Source organism: Amborella trichopoda, chromosome 3 (assembly GCF_054954075.1).
Source record: "Amborella trichopoda isolate Santa Cruz 75 chromosome 3, AtrichopodaSantaCruz75HAP2 v2.0, whole genome shotgun sequence".
NCBI classification, from domain to species: Eukaryota; Viridiplantae; Streptophyta; class Magnoliopsida; order Amborellales; family Amborellaceae; genus Amborella; species Amborella trichopoda.
The window spans coordinates 22,142,686-22,156,518 of NC_142338.1; the positions used below are offsets into that span (position 1 = coordinate 22,142,686).

Below are 13,833 nucleotides of genomic sequence, written 5' to 3' on the forward strand. Positions count from 1 at the left end.
GTGAACAATCACAAAAAAGAAAAATTTGAAAACACAACCTAGAATGTTTTGTTTTTTAGCACAGTTAATGTAGGTTGTCCATTTCAATACGATACTTAGATTTAGGCCTTAGAAGCATTTTTTTTCTTTTCCAATTTTTTAGATGGCGTTATTGTCATTAGATGAACAATGTTAAAAAAAGAAAAAAAATGATTTTGAGTTTGTAAAGGCTAAGATCCTGAAATTCACTAAATGAAAGGTATAGATTCGTTGTTGGAGCGGACTCATTTTGACCATATCTAGGGGTTCAAATTAAAAAAATTTATTTTTATTTTAAGATTAATTATTGATATAAAGAGCATGTGTGTGCAGAATTTTGGGTCATACAAATACCATAAACATGGGTTTCTAAAAATGTTGTTGCATTATACTATGATACAACTATTAGATTAGATCATTGTACTATATATATATATATATATATATATATATATATAGGGAGAATCTAAACTTCACAACCCTTCAAATTATAAAGGTTCAAGATAGAGAGAGTTGTAAAGGGTGGATTTATTAATTTTGTAGTTTATTTTTTAAAAAAAGTTACATGATGCAACAACCTTCAAAAACCATGTTATTGCCATTTGCTTGATCCAATTTTTGAAATATACACTCTTCTTATTCTAATAAACAATCACAAAAAGAAAAATTTGAAAACACAACTTAGAAAGTATTTTTTAGCCCAAGTAACATAGGCCATTCATTTCGGTGAGATGCTTAGATCTAGGCCTTAGAAGGACTTTTCATTTCCAATTTTTTTGGATGGATTTACTATCATTAGATGAACAATGTTAATAATAATAATAATAATTTTGATTTTATAAGAGCTAATATATTGAAATTCTCCAATGAATAGTCTAGATTTGTTTTTGGAGGGGACCTATTTTGAGCATATCTAAGGTTCAAATTGAATTTTTTTTTTTGGATTGATTATTGAGATGAAGAGAGTATGTGTGCAAAATTTTAGGTCATACAAATATCAAAAACATACTTCCTAGAAGTGTCGTTGCATGATACTATGATACAACTGTTGCATGAAATCACTGCCCTATATATATAGGGCAGTGATTTTATGCTATAGTAATATAATGCAACCATCTTCAAAAACTATGTTAGTGACATTTGTTTGACACAATTTTTTAAATGTACACTCTTTTCAATCTGAAAAACAATCACAAAAAAGAAAATTTTGAAAAAATGCTCTAAAAAGTTTTCATTCTAGCCCAATTACTATAAGCCGTCCATTTTATTGAGATGGTTAGATATCTACCTCATAGGCATTATTTTATTCCCAAATTTTTTATATAGTGTTATCATCATTCGATTAATATTGCTAAAAAAAGGAAAAAGTGATTTTGAATTTATTGAGGCCTAGATCTCGAAATTCATCAAATACAAATGGATGGTCGAAATTCATAGTTGGATGGGTACTAATTATGACCATATCTAGGATGAAAATTAAATTTTTTTTCGTAGGATTGATTATGATGATGAAGAAAATGTGTGTGCAAAATTTGGGTTTATACAAATGCCAAAATTATGATTTTCTAGAGTTGTGATTGCATTATACCACTATACCACCGTTGCATTGGACCATTTCTCATATATATATATATATATATATATATATATATATATATATATATATATATATATATATATATATATATATATATATATATATATATATATATATATATATATATATAATGAAGCAGTGCTTTCATACAACATTTGCATAGTAATATAATGCAACAATTTTCAAAAACCATGTTAGGGCCATTTGTTTGACCCAAATTTTAAAATATAGACTCTTTTCATTCTAATGAACATTAAAAAAAAAAAAAACAAATTGAAAATGCAACCTAGAAAGTGTCTTTCTAGTCCAATTAACATAGGCCGTCTATTTTGGTGAGGCACTTCAATTAGACATAAGAAGGATCTTTTTTCTTTCTAAATTTTTCCGATAATTTTATTTTCATTAGATTAATAATATTAAAAGAATATAAAAATGATTTTTAATTCATAAAGGCCTAGATATTGAAATTCACTAAATGGTAGTCTAGATTCATTGTTGGAGGAATTCGTTTTGACCAAATATACAGTGAAGTTTAGTTTTTTTTTTTTTAGATTGATTATTGAGATGAAGAGAGTGTGTATACAAAATTTTGGGTTATCAAATACAACAAACATGATTTTCTAGAAGTGTGGTAGCCCTATATTAAAACAACCGCTGCATGAAATCACTGCCCATATATATATATATATATATATATATATATATATATATATATATATATATATATATATATATATATATATATATATATATATATATATATATATATATATAATGCAACCACACTTCTAAAAAACCATTTTTGTAGCATTTGTATCCAAAAATTGCACATACCCACACTTCATCCCAATAGTCCATTTTCAAAAAAATAAAATTTAATTTTCATCATAGATGTGGTTAAAATGAGTCCTCTCCAACATTGAATCTAGACCGTCCATTTTATGAATTTCAAGATCTAGGCCTTTATGAACTCAAAACCAATTTTTTTTTATTTTTCAACGTTGTTCATCTAATGATGACAAAGCTACCCAAAAATTTTGAAAAGAGATAAATCATTCTAAGGCCTAGATCTAAGCACCTTAACAAAATGGACAGCTTAAGTCGATTGAGCTAAAATAACACTTCTAGGGTGAGGGAAAGAAAGCACATACAGACTCCTTAAACATTCGATGTGAACCATTCATTTTGTTAAAGTTATAAAATGAATGAACGATTCAAACTGTATCCAGAATTTCGTAAACATCCAAGCAGGTTATCAATTACATTTACACATGACTTCTTAAATATTCCAGCAAATTATCAAACACAATTACTAGCAATTCTATAAAGATAGAATTCTACCTCCCTGGAATAAAAACTTGGAATTTCTAGAGAATGTTTTCATTCCCGCAATCAAACATGCTTGAAAGGGTCGGTTTGATTTTGAATCCTAGATTCAAGGTAAGAGAACTATGGAGTGGTATGATGTTTCTGAAACCAAACAAAATAACTGTACGGTAGACAGATGTTTCAAACATCAAATCGACCTAGAATTGAGCTTTGGCCTCCGAGATACCCCTAGATTTCAAAAAAATAAAAAAGAATAGTGTAAAAAACCAGTCCGTTGATTGCAACATAAGATTGGGGTCAAAAAAATAAATAAAAGTACGGAAAGGTAAGACCTTTGCATAAATTTCTTTTAAAAATTGAACCATTAAATAATCTTTGTAAAGTTTTCTTATTTTTCCTATTAGAAATGACAATCTTTTCGTTGACCCTGTTTAGTTGGGGACCCCTCAAATGATTTCCCAAAGAAAATCGACCATTTTGGAGCAAAGTAGTTTCTTTAAATTTTCTTTGTCAATTCAGAGCGCCACAATTTTCAAACCTTATGACCCACCAAATGGTTAGGTTTTGCATATCGACTTTGTATCTTCTTCCTTTAAAAGAGTGGAAAATAATTGACTTATTTTGTAGCCCATCATATCCATAGAGCCCTCTTCTCCCCTATGATTTAACTTATCTTCAGTAAATAAATAAATTCTCAAATTCGTGAGGCTTAGGGGCAGAGTTGGGACTGTTACTAGTCAAATGTAATAGTTCAAATATTGTTTCCCCTCTATCAATGCCCTTGTGGAAAATTTCGATGAAGACTAAAGTCTACGCATTTTTTCAAGTCATGGCAAGAGTCTTTGCTCCATTCTTCACGATGCCTTGTAGAACCCGTTAAGCTCGCACCTCATAAAACCCCAACGAATCAATCATAGTTAGGCATCACAACTCGATTAGGGAACACTTCATTTGGGAATTGCCATTGCTTTCTTCATTGGTATTGCAACTTTCACTGTTTCCTAGCGAAAGTCTCCACTACTAAGGTGAAGTTCTCATTACCACTATTTTCCTCCACTTTCATTTGAAATTCGCAATACTGCTTTCTAGTATCAACTGTAATAAACCTCGGATTACCTGGAAAATCTGTAGTGTCCCTTAATTTGTTCTTCCTTGTTGGGCCTAAGACTAGTTCTCAACAGTAAGACTCACCTCTTTACAGCTACCTTCAATTTTTTGCAGTCTGGTCGTGCTCTCCGGAGAGAACCGTTTGGCCATGTCTTCGGCGAAAGCTATTCTATCCATGATCGCTTCAACAGCTGCCTCTGCAATGCTCATGCGTACAATAATCAGGGATTACCTCCCCCCTGAAATCCACAAACTATATATCCTCAAGGATACATTGGCTCAGTAAACGTTTCTCATCACAATTGTCCATGGTCATTGAAGACTATGAGGGCTTTGAGATCAACAAGATCTATAAAGCTGTTGAAATCTACTTGGGCAACAAAGTCTCACCAACCGTCAAGAGGCTAAGGGCTGCAAAATCAGAGAAAGAGAAGGGCTTCAAAGTCACTATTGAAAGGAATGAGGAAATCCTAGACACCTTCGAATGTGTCGAGTTCAAATGGAGGCTATTTTGCTATGAAACCCCACGTATGGTCACTGATCATGAGAGAATGATTCCCAAGAAAGAAACCAGGTTCTTTGAGCTTACCTTTCATAAGAAGCACAAAGACATGGTTTTGGACTCCTACTTCTCTCATATCGTGGGCCATGTCAAGGCCATAAAACAAGAGAAGAGCCTGGTGAAGCTCCACACCCTGAACCCTGAAATCCACTTTAGTAACACTGGAGAATTATGGCGCCATGTGATTTTCAACCACCCAGCAAAATTTGATACCCTTGCCGTCGATGCATCTCTAAAGGAGGAAATCATGCTTGATCTTCAGAGGTTCTCAAAGAGAAAGGACTTCTATAGGAGAGTCGGTAAGGCATGGAAACGTGGATACTTGCTCCATGGCCCTCCAGGCACTGGAAAGTCTAGCCTAATAGCCGCTATGGCCAACTTCCTAAACTTTGACATTTATGACCTTGAACTTTCTTCTCTTCGATCTGATTCCGATCTCCGAAAGCTCATCATTACCACCACTAACCGATCAATCTTGGTGGTTGAGGATATTGATCGCACGGTGGACCTAAAGGAGAGAGAGAAACCCATGGTCGAATATCTCATGCAAAGAGACAATAGGAGGGTGACTCTATCAGGGCTGCTCAATTTTGTTCATGGATTGTGGTCAAGTTGTGGGGACGAAAGGATAATCGTGTTCACAACAAATAACAAGGAGAAGCTTGATCCGGCATTACTCCGGCCAGGCAGGATGGACAAGCACATACACTTGGGGTATTGCAACTTCTTTAGCTTCAAGAAACTATTTTCAAATTACCATTTAGTGGATGATCACCCCTTGTTTGAAGAGGTTAGAGGATTGATTGAGGAGGTGGAGGTAACCCCAGCTAAGGTAGCTGAACAACTTATGAGAAGTGATGATGTTTGTGTTGTACTCCAAAGCCTAATTGAGGCCATGAAGAGGAAGAGAGAAGAGATGACTCAAAGTAAGCAAATCATTGAAGAAAATGGAGAGGGAAGCGTCTTTCTAGAGGAAGAGTAGGGAGAGGAGCCAAAGTAAACTCAAAGAAGAAAATGGAGAAAAGAGCTGACCGCTTTCTAGATTCAAGGTCCATTATTTTTCTGTTTTCATGACTAGGAAAATTTGCTACAAGAGTTCCACAAGCCCCATCACAAAGAATATTACTGAGTTGAATACTTCTAGCTCCTTTAGTTCTAGTGACAGCCATATGTTTTGGGTCCTCCAAGAATAATTCTTTTATGATCCAAATTGACTCAAGGCATGTAATATCCTTTTTTCAATATATAATAATTGTCCCTTTCTCATAGCATAAGATATTTTAGCTTCTCTTCGAAAAATAATTGACAGTTGAAAATTTACCAGAAACAACAACCGGCAAAACCACTATGTTTTAGAGAGAGAAATAAAAAAATTGAGAAGACCTCGGCAAGAACAAATCACAGACGTGGGAGTCTGAGTCCACCATGCACCACTAGAGCACAAAACCCACAAAATGGGCTCTCGATCTCTCTCTCTCTTTCTACATAATAACTTTATTTTATTCCTTAAAATAATCACCACACACATTATAACTTTTTTTTTTAACATTACATTACAACTACCATTTCAACGTTAATCCTAATGGTTGGTTTCTATCTCATGTAACTCTCAAGAGATAACTCCTAATATATCTCCCTACTAAATAATCAATATGATAACTAACTAAAACAAATATATCTTTAGATTATTTCTATCCACATCCTAACCTAAAAGATAAAGAAAAATTGTTTCATGCGGGCTGGACCGCATTTCTATAATATTTTGTCCACAGGTATAAAGCATCAATCTTAAAGATGGATGCAAATAAGTGGTTCATCTAAAAATAATTATAACTAACAGTGCAAATGTTTTCTTAATATAATTATTATTTCTAGTTTAAAAAAAAAAATATTTCATATTCATGATCTCCATGTTAAAGATTATATATTCTCTAAAAATTAAGAACAAATTATATTTAAAGAATATTTATTGCCAAGCCTACATTTCTAAAATATACGGGCTGGCCGCATAGAAAACGTGTCCAAAGACAAAACCCCATCTAATAGAAACCCTCCACTCTAAATAAATAACCATATACGCACCTTATCTTAGGAAACAAAGCTCTAAAATGCGATCTAAATATTTTCTCCAAAGATTTCCTTAAATGGACTGTAAAGAAATAACGACTTATCATAGTCCAGATTGACTTTATCGAACTAAAAATTGTCTTGCCATAAAAGATAAACGGACTTAATCAAAGAATAACAAACATCAAACTCTAAAGAATAAAGAAAAAACAACTCACTAAGAAATTTAAATAAAGGCGAAGCCTTGGCTAGAAGTAAAAATAAATAAAATAAACATGATAGCTCTTCACTAATTTTTCTTCCTGCAATTGCGATCTGACAACTCCAAAAAAATATGATGCGATAATTTCGACTGCATCATTCTTCTATGGTTGGAGTAAACTCGTCATCGAGTTTTAAAATGATCTAAAATGAAATTTGAATTAGTCCCGCAACTTTATTCGACTCGAATATTGTAAACACGATCATGTGTCTTGTGGTTACTATATTAATCAAAACACAATGATTGTGCGGTGAAAGTGATAAACCCTCGAGGAATGGGTCATTGTATAGCCATAGAAATTGTTGATGCTCAGCTCTAAAACATACTAAGGGAGCATCTTCAAGATGAGCACTTTCGATGACTGCTTTAACTTCACTTATCGATTGTCCTTTGAGGCTATCCACCTTTTTTTCTTTGTCAAGAGTCTCCATGGGCTCGATCTCCTTTTGGTTTGGGTCGATATCTTTCTTAGCCATCTCTCCATTGATGAGAAAGTTAAATATCCTTGCTTCCTCAAAGTCAATTTTTCTCCTTTCTTCTTGTTTTTCATCAAATATAACACTTTCATAAAAAATAGAGTTCTATATGACATCAATGAATGATAATTCCAATTGAAGATCTAAACCTACTTGCTCTTCATCTTTAACTAGACCTTCATCAAACTTAGATAGATCACTCTCGCGACTATGAGACTTCTGACGCAGAGTGTGCATACAGAACGCGTTCTCGAAAGCAGCTTCTAACTCACTACCATCATCATAGTGTGTCGGTTCTGAAAGAAAGACTATTGTGATCTTGTCGGGGAATATATTTATTTATATTTCTTATTTTCACCTTTTTTTTTTTTCTTTTCTTTTGGCAAATATCACTTACAGTAGTCTTATTACAATAACTCTTGCTTCAAAGAAAATAAAACCAACAAATCCAAGATCTTAAAAACTTTGATGCCATTAAACCAATTTTCTTTAAATAAAGAAAATATCCACAATTCTTCTGCTTGAGAATATAAATACAATATAATTAAATATAGCAAGAAACAAAAAGAGAGTGTCGGAGATTACCTCAACCAAACTTAGTATACCCCACATGGGGTCTCTTCCTTGCAATGGTGCTCGGGATCTATAATCGGTCGCTTGATTCTCCTACATATGGCAAAACCCTCTCAATGGCATATAGATCTCGATCAAAAATCAACTACCTAAGGCCTCAATGCCTTAGTCTTGCTCAAGCCCCTTTGGCTTGATCTTTGGAGAGATGAGTGTTTGAAGTCATTTTTCAGCACCTTAGGTCATCTATGCGGAATAAAAAGAGAAGCCGGTCAATAAAGTCTTGACATACAGTGGAATTCTCAAAGGTCTTAGAAGTTCTCAAGAACGAGTCAGAATGTTTTTAAGCACTTCAAAAGGCCACTTGTCAAGTTTCGTTGCATTCTGACATGCTTAAGGTAATACAAACAAATACACAATTTCCAAAAAATCAGTCTTTAATACCCTGAAATGGACCCTGTAACTAGAGCTCTATTTTTGGTACGTCAAATTGTTATGGGACCACCATCATTGGATCCGACATGGCAAAAACCCTTATGGGTCAAGTTTCGACTTAATCAGGCACTCTAGGATAATGTTATGGGTAAAAGACCAAATATGGTAGGCAGAAAACTATTCACGTGTGCCCTCCCTACACCAAATCACCATTAAAGGTATATGTTTTTACAATCTCGGGCAGTGATTTTCGGGGCCATATCTCACTTGCCCGTGTCGGACCATGATCAAAATTTGGGAGCATATTCGTCAAGATGAGCATTTTGATATGTGGCACGTACCGTGACGACGCCCGAGAGGGGAGAAAAGCTAGAGAGAAGTTGCTGATACGTGAAGAAAGGTGCAAGAAAATCAGCAGCGACACGCCTCGCTCGAGCGATCAAATCACGGCGCTCGAGAGTCGGATTGATGCGAGACTAGTTCCATCGTGTGCGTAAGGTCTAGGACTATGTATCATTCAAACCTCGTACGTGATGAATGGTCATATTTCACACACAAAGATAATAAAGTATCTGTAAATTCTGGCTCCGGAATTTCAGATTCCGGCCATAACCCAAAAGTTACGAAATCTTCGTTCAGGGACGAAATCGAGCTGCGTTTGGTGTCATATGATCGTGATGGCATGCTTAGTGTGATTCAGTGAAGAAATTATGAAGAAACATCAAGGAACGAGCACACCATCGATCTTAAATTTTCAAGATTCACCCAAATTACAAGTCGCATGATCGTGCTTTAAAACTATGATCTATGGCTCGAAGTTGATATCAAATCAATCGCCATGTAGATCCCTACAATAAGAAAATCATCTTTTGGTCAAATGGGCACCAGAGCAACCCTGGATCATCCACGGAAGATCACGTATGTTTTAGGGCAGCAGCAGGGATTGTTTTGGAATTCCATTTATTGTTAGGCTAGGGCAAAACAGTCATTTTGCACCCATTTTTAGAATTTATTTTAATTCAATTAAATTTTAATTATCATAAATTGAGATAGTGTTTGGGCATCCACCCATGTTTGGGCCCAATTCTATAAATACATGCTAAACCTAATTGTAAAGGTTCTTCCCTGATTCGCCCTCAGGCATTCCATTGATCAATAAAGTTCGTGTTTATTCTTTGAATTCGTGGGTGCATCTCGGAGAGAGAGAGGAGAGAGAAGAAAAGGGTTGGTACCCTTTGATAGGGTAATTTTCTCTCTCTTCCTCTCGTCTCTATCTCTTTCTCTCTCCTCTCATCTTTATCTCCTTCTGGCTCCTTTTTTTTTCTCTCTCTTGCTTCTTCTCTCTTTTCTTTCTTCTTCTTTTCTCGGCTTTTCTATCTTCTTCTTTGTGAACACAGACAGCTATGGTAGAGCCATGCATGTCATCTTCTTCCTTCTCTTTCTCTAACCTACACGGCGATCGCAGCGCTGTGTGTATCCCATTCTCTCTTTTTCTTCTTCTTCATGATCTTTCTCTCTATTTCTCTCTGATTGAATGTGCATGGCGATGTCAGCACTATGCATGAACCTCTCTCTCTCTCTCTTTTATTTTCTCTATCTCACACACACGTCGATGGCAGCGCCGTGTACATTTTCTTCTCTCTCTTCTTCTTCCTCTTCTACTTCTTTCTTTATTCTCTCTGTGCTCTATCTTTCTCTCTGTCTCTTTGTCTAAACATGCACAACAATGGTAATGCCATGCATGAATATATTTCTCTACTTTCTTCTCTCTGCACTATTTTTCTCTCTGTCTCTCTCTGTTTGAACATGCACCGCGATGGTAAAACCGTGCACGAATCTCTTTCTCTACTTTCTTCTCTCTGCTCTATCTTTCTCTCTGTCTCTCTGTCCGAACATGGACGGTGATGGCAAAGCCGTGCACGAATCTCTTTCTCTACTTTCTTCTCTCTACTTTGTCTTTCACTCTGTCTCTCTCTGTCTGAACATGCACGGCAATGGCAACACCGTGCATGAATCACTTTCTCTACTTTCTTATCTCTGCTCTGTCTCTCTCTATGTGAACATGCACAGCAATGGCAACGTCGTGCATGAATCTCTTTCTCTACTTTCTTCTCTCTGCTCTATCTTTTTCTCTCTCTTTGTCTGAACATACACGGTGATGGCAACACCGTGCATCAATCTCTCTTTCTGTTTTCCCCTCTCTCTGACACCCACAACGGTGGCAGCTTCGTGCATACCTCCTTCCTCTTCTCTTTTCTTATTATTCTTTTCTCTTTCCTAATCTCTTTTCTCTCTTTCCTTCTTTCTTCTCCCGCGCTTTCCCAATTTCTCTCCTCACTTTCCTGTGCCCTCTCTTCTTTCCTTTCTTCTCTTTCTACTTTCCTTTCCTCTTCCTCTTTCCTAAAATCCTCTTTCCTCTTCCCTATCTTTCTTACCTTCGCTCTGATTTCTTTTCTCTCTCCCCTCCAGTCATATACGGAGATGCGCATTGCCGGGTATGACGTTCTCAACCTTCCTTTATCTTTTGGAAATATGCGCAGTGAGCCGGGCCTTAACCCGAGTGACGGGCCGGGCCTCTGTCTAAATTTCCCCTATCTCATGTGATGGACGGTGATGCTCATCACCGCACATGACAGTTATTTCTCATTCCTCTCTCTCTCTCTATCATGAACAGTGGAAGTCCATCACTGTCCATCTCTCCTCTTTCTCTCTATCATAGATGACAAAAGTCCATCGCCGTCCATATTCTTTCTCTCTCCTCTTTCCTCTGTCATGGACGATGGAAGTCCATTGTCGTCTATGTTCTTTCTCTCTCATCTTCTCTCCATCAGGGATGACGGAAGTCCATCGCCATCCAAGTATGTTCTCTCTCTTCTTTCTCTATCATGGATGACAGAAGTTCATCGTCGTCCATGTTCTTTCTCTCTCCTCTTTCTTTTATCATGAATGGCAGCAATCCATCACCGTTCATGCTCTTTCTCTCTCATCTTCTCTTTGTCATGGATGGCGAAAGTCCATCGTCGTCCATGTACTTTCTGTCTCCTCTTTCTCTGTCATGGACAATAGAAGTCCATCGCCATTCATGCTTTTTGCTCTCTTCTTTCTAGTTTATTCTCTCTCTTCTTTTCTCCCTTTTATGTTCCTTCTCTCTCTTCTCTTCTCTCTTCTTCTCTCTCTTAATTATCTCTGTTCTTTCTCTTTGTTCTTCTTCTTCCTCTCTCATTTGACTAAGGGATAAGTCTAACACTATCACGGTAACCTCGTCGTCGAGCAGTATTGCCACCATGACGGTCTAGGTTACCGTGCCCATCTTCCTACCACATCGAACTACCCATTGAGCCAGGCTGATCGGTGTTGGTGTTCTGTCATTGAGTAATATTGACGCTGCGCCGGTCAGTGTTACCATGCCCCGTCTTGCTATCATGTCAGGTCAATCATCATGTCAATCTAGCCACTTGTTAGGCTAATCACCTGGTCAAATGTCTCTTTCTTTTCTTTTCTTCTCTCATCTTCCGTCTCCCAACCCGCATCTCATCATTTCTTATCTTTTCTCCTTTGAATGTGTGTGCTTGCGTACATTCACCCAAAGATAAGGTGGGGTCTCTCAGTCCACTTGTATTGTAAAATTAACCATGTGTGTGTGATTGCAGAAATAGGAGACTACAGGCCATGGGAGGTGATTCCGAACCAATTGTAAAACTAGGGGGCTTTCTTCGTGATCTAAGAGGGCGCCCACACGATCTAGCCTGAGTAAGTCCCGAATCCACCATAAATTCTTCTCTCATCGGTTGGTATACCTACCCTTGCTCCTGAACGAGGTTTCTGAGAGAGCGATCTCAAAGTCTCGGGTTCTCCCGAAACCCGAGATGTGTGCCGCCAGATCATCCAGATTCGGAGGGCGAGATCGAGGCACCTAACGAGCTTGCAACTACAGTGGGGACTTGTTACCTATTCATCGGATCATCTTTGTTCTGCTAGTTTCTCCTTTGTTTGTTTCACACACCACATATGGCTTCTGTGTTCTCTTACCCATTTATCCGAATCAAAGATTTTTTTATCCCCGCATCCAGAAACTTCCCCTGGGAACAAGTTCCTCGAACTTCGTTCCAAACCTTCCTTTTGAGGAAAGACCTAGTGTCTAGCTCCCAGGTCTTAATCTGGATAAGCGTGAGGAGGGACTTAAAGGTCCCTTACTCTCTTCACTCTGTTGAAACATCCACCAATGCGCTCTGCATTGGTAGCACGTCTGCTGCCACTCACAGCATGCACCCTGTCACCGGCTAGTCACTTGTCGGTCGCATTGCCGAAGTACGTCGGAAGGTTGCCCAGTCCCAGTCCCTTACTGCAAAAGGTAAGGAAGTTGCCATTGCTTCTATGGGTTTCCGTAAGGCTTCCCCTCATATTCCTGCAACACCTCGAGTGTCTATGATTAAAGACTCAACACATCGAGGAGGAGACCTTGCGGCCTCCACCTCATGCATGCACATTAGGGCTCGTGGGTCGTCCACTCGAGTCACACCTCGGGGCAGCCGTTGTGCTACCTCGATTAAGCGTTCAGGATCAAGCCTCCTTGGGTCGAAACCTGTGCGCATGCATAAGCATCCCACTGCTCAGGGCAACGCCATTGCTGCGTCAACCCAAGCACATGGGAGATGACCCCTTCGTCCTCCCACTCAACACACACTCGCGCACCCTGTAAGGGGCAGGCTTCCACTTGTTCCCTTATAGACAAGTGCTCACAGTTCTCGGCCTCCTAAGACTAAACCACCTGTTCAAGCCCAGGCTGACCCCCAAGTCACCTAGAATGCTACTTCAAGGGGCGTACACGGACCGCCTTCCCAGGCCACTGCTTGCTTTTGACCTAAACATCGTCGAGTGCCACTCCCCTCTTCTTCTGCCCTATCTCCTCTCGACGAAAATCTCAAGACCTGGTACTCAAAGGTTTTCACTAAGAGTGTTATCCTCAGCCAGCCTCATCAGGTCTGTTATGCCTCTAGAACCCCCAAAGGAGCTCGGAGTAAAGGCCTGATAATTGGTGAAGTTTTTCAACTTTCGAGGCAGCAGCCCAAGCTGGCCCTCGTCCAAGGTCCACATTCGCTGCCCCACCTTATGGATAACGCCCTCTTATGCTCTAAGAAGGAAGGTCAGCCTCGACCTCAGTCTCTGTTCTGAAGAGAGGTCTATCGCAGTCTAAATCTCAAGAAAGATAAAGAACTACAGATTCTGATTAAAGAGTCGACCAGAAAAGTCGAGGAACCCCGTTCCAAGGGTCTCCTCCCTCAAAATCCCTTCTACCCTCTTTGAATCATAGAGACTGTGAAGAAGTGTGAGAATCTTGCATCGTGGTCAGTGTAATAGAAGATGACTCAATCACCCAACAGCCATGATCCCACGACCGTCAAGAACCAGT

General features: G+C 38.1%; 1 non-coding gene across 1 annotated transcript; it reads left to right on the forward strand.

Moving 5' to 3' along the window:
• Positions 1-3,793: 3,793 nt before the first annotated feature.
• On the forward strand, positions 3,794-5,881 carry LOC18437256 (protein HYPER-SENSITIVITY-RELATED 4). Its single transcript, XR_016052288.1, has 2 exons — positions 3,794-3,969; positions 4,166-5,881. It is a non-coding gene; the product is annotated as a protein HYPER-SENSITIVITY-RELATED 4 (transcript).
• Positions 5,882-13,833: the final 7,952 nt, after the last annotated feature.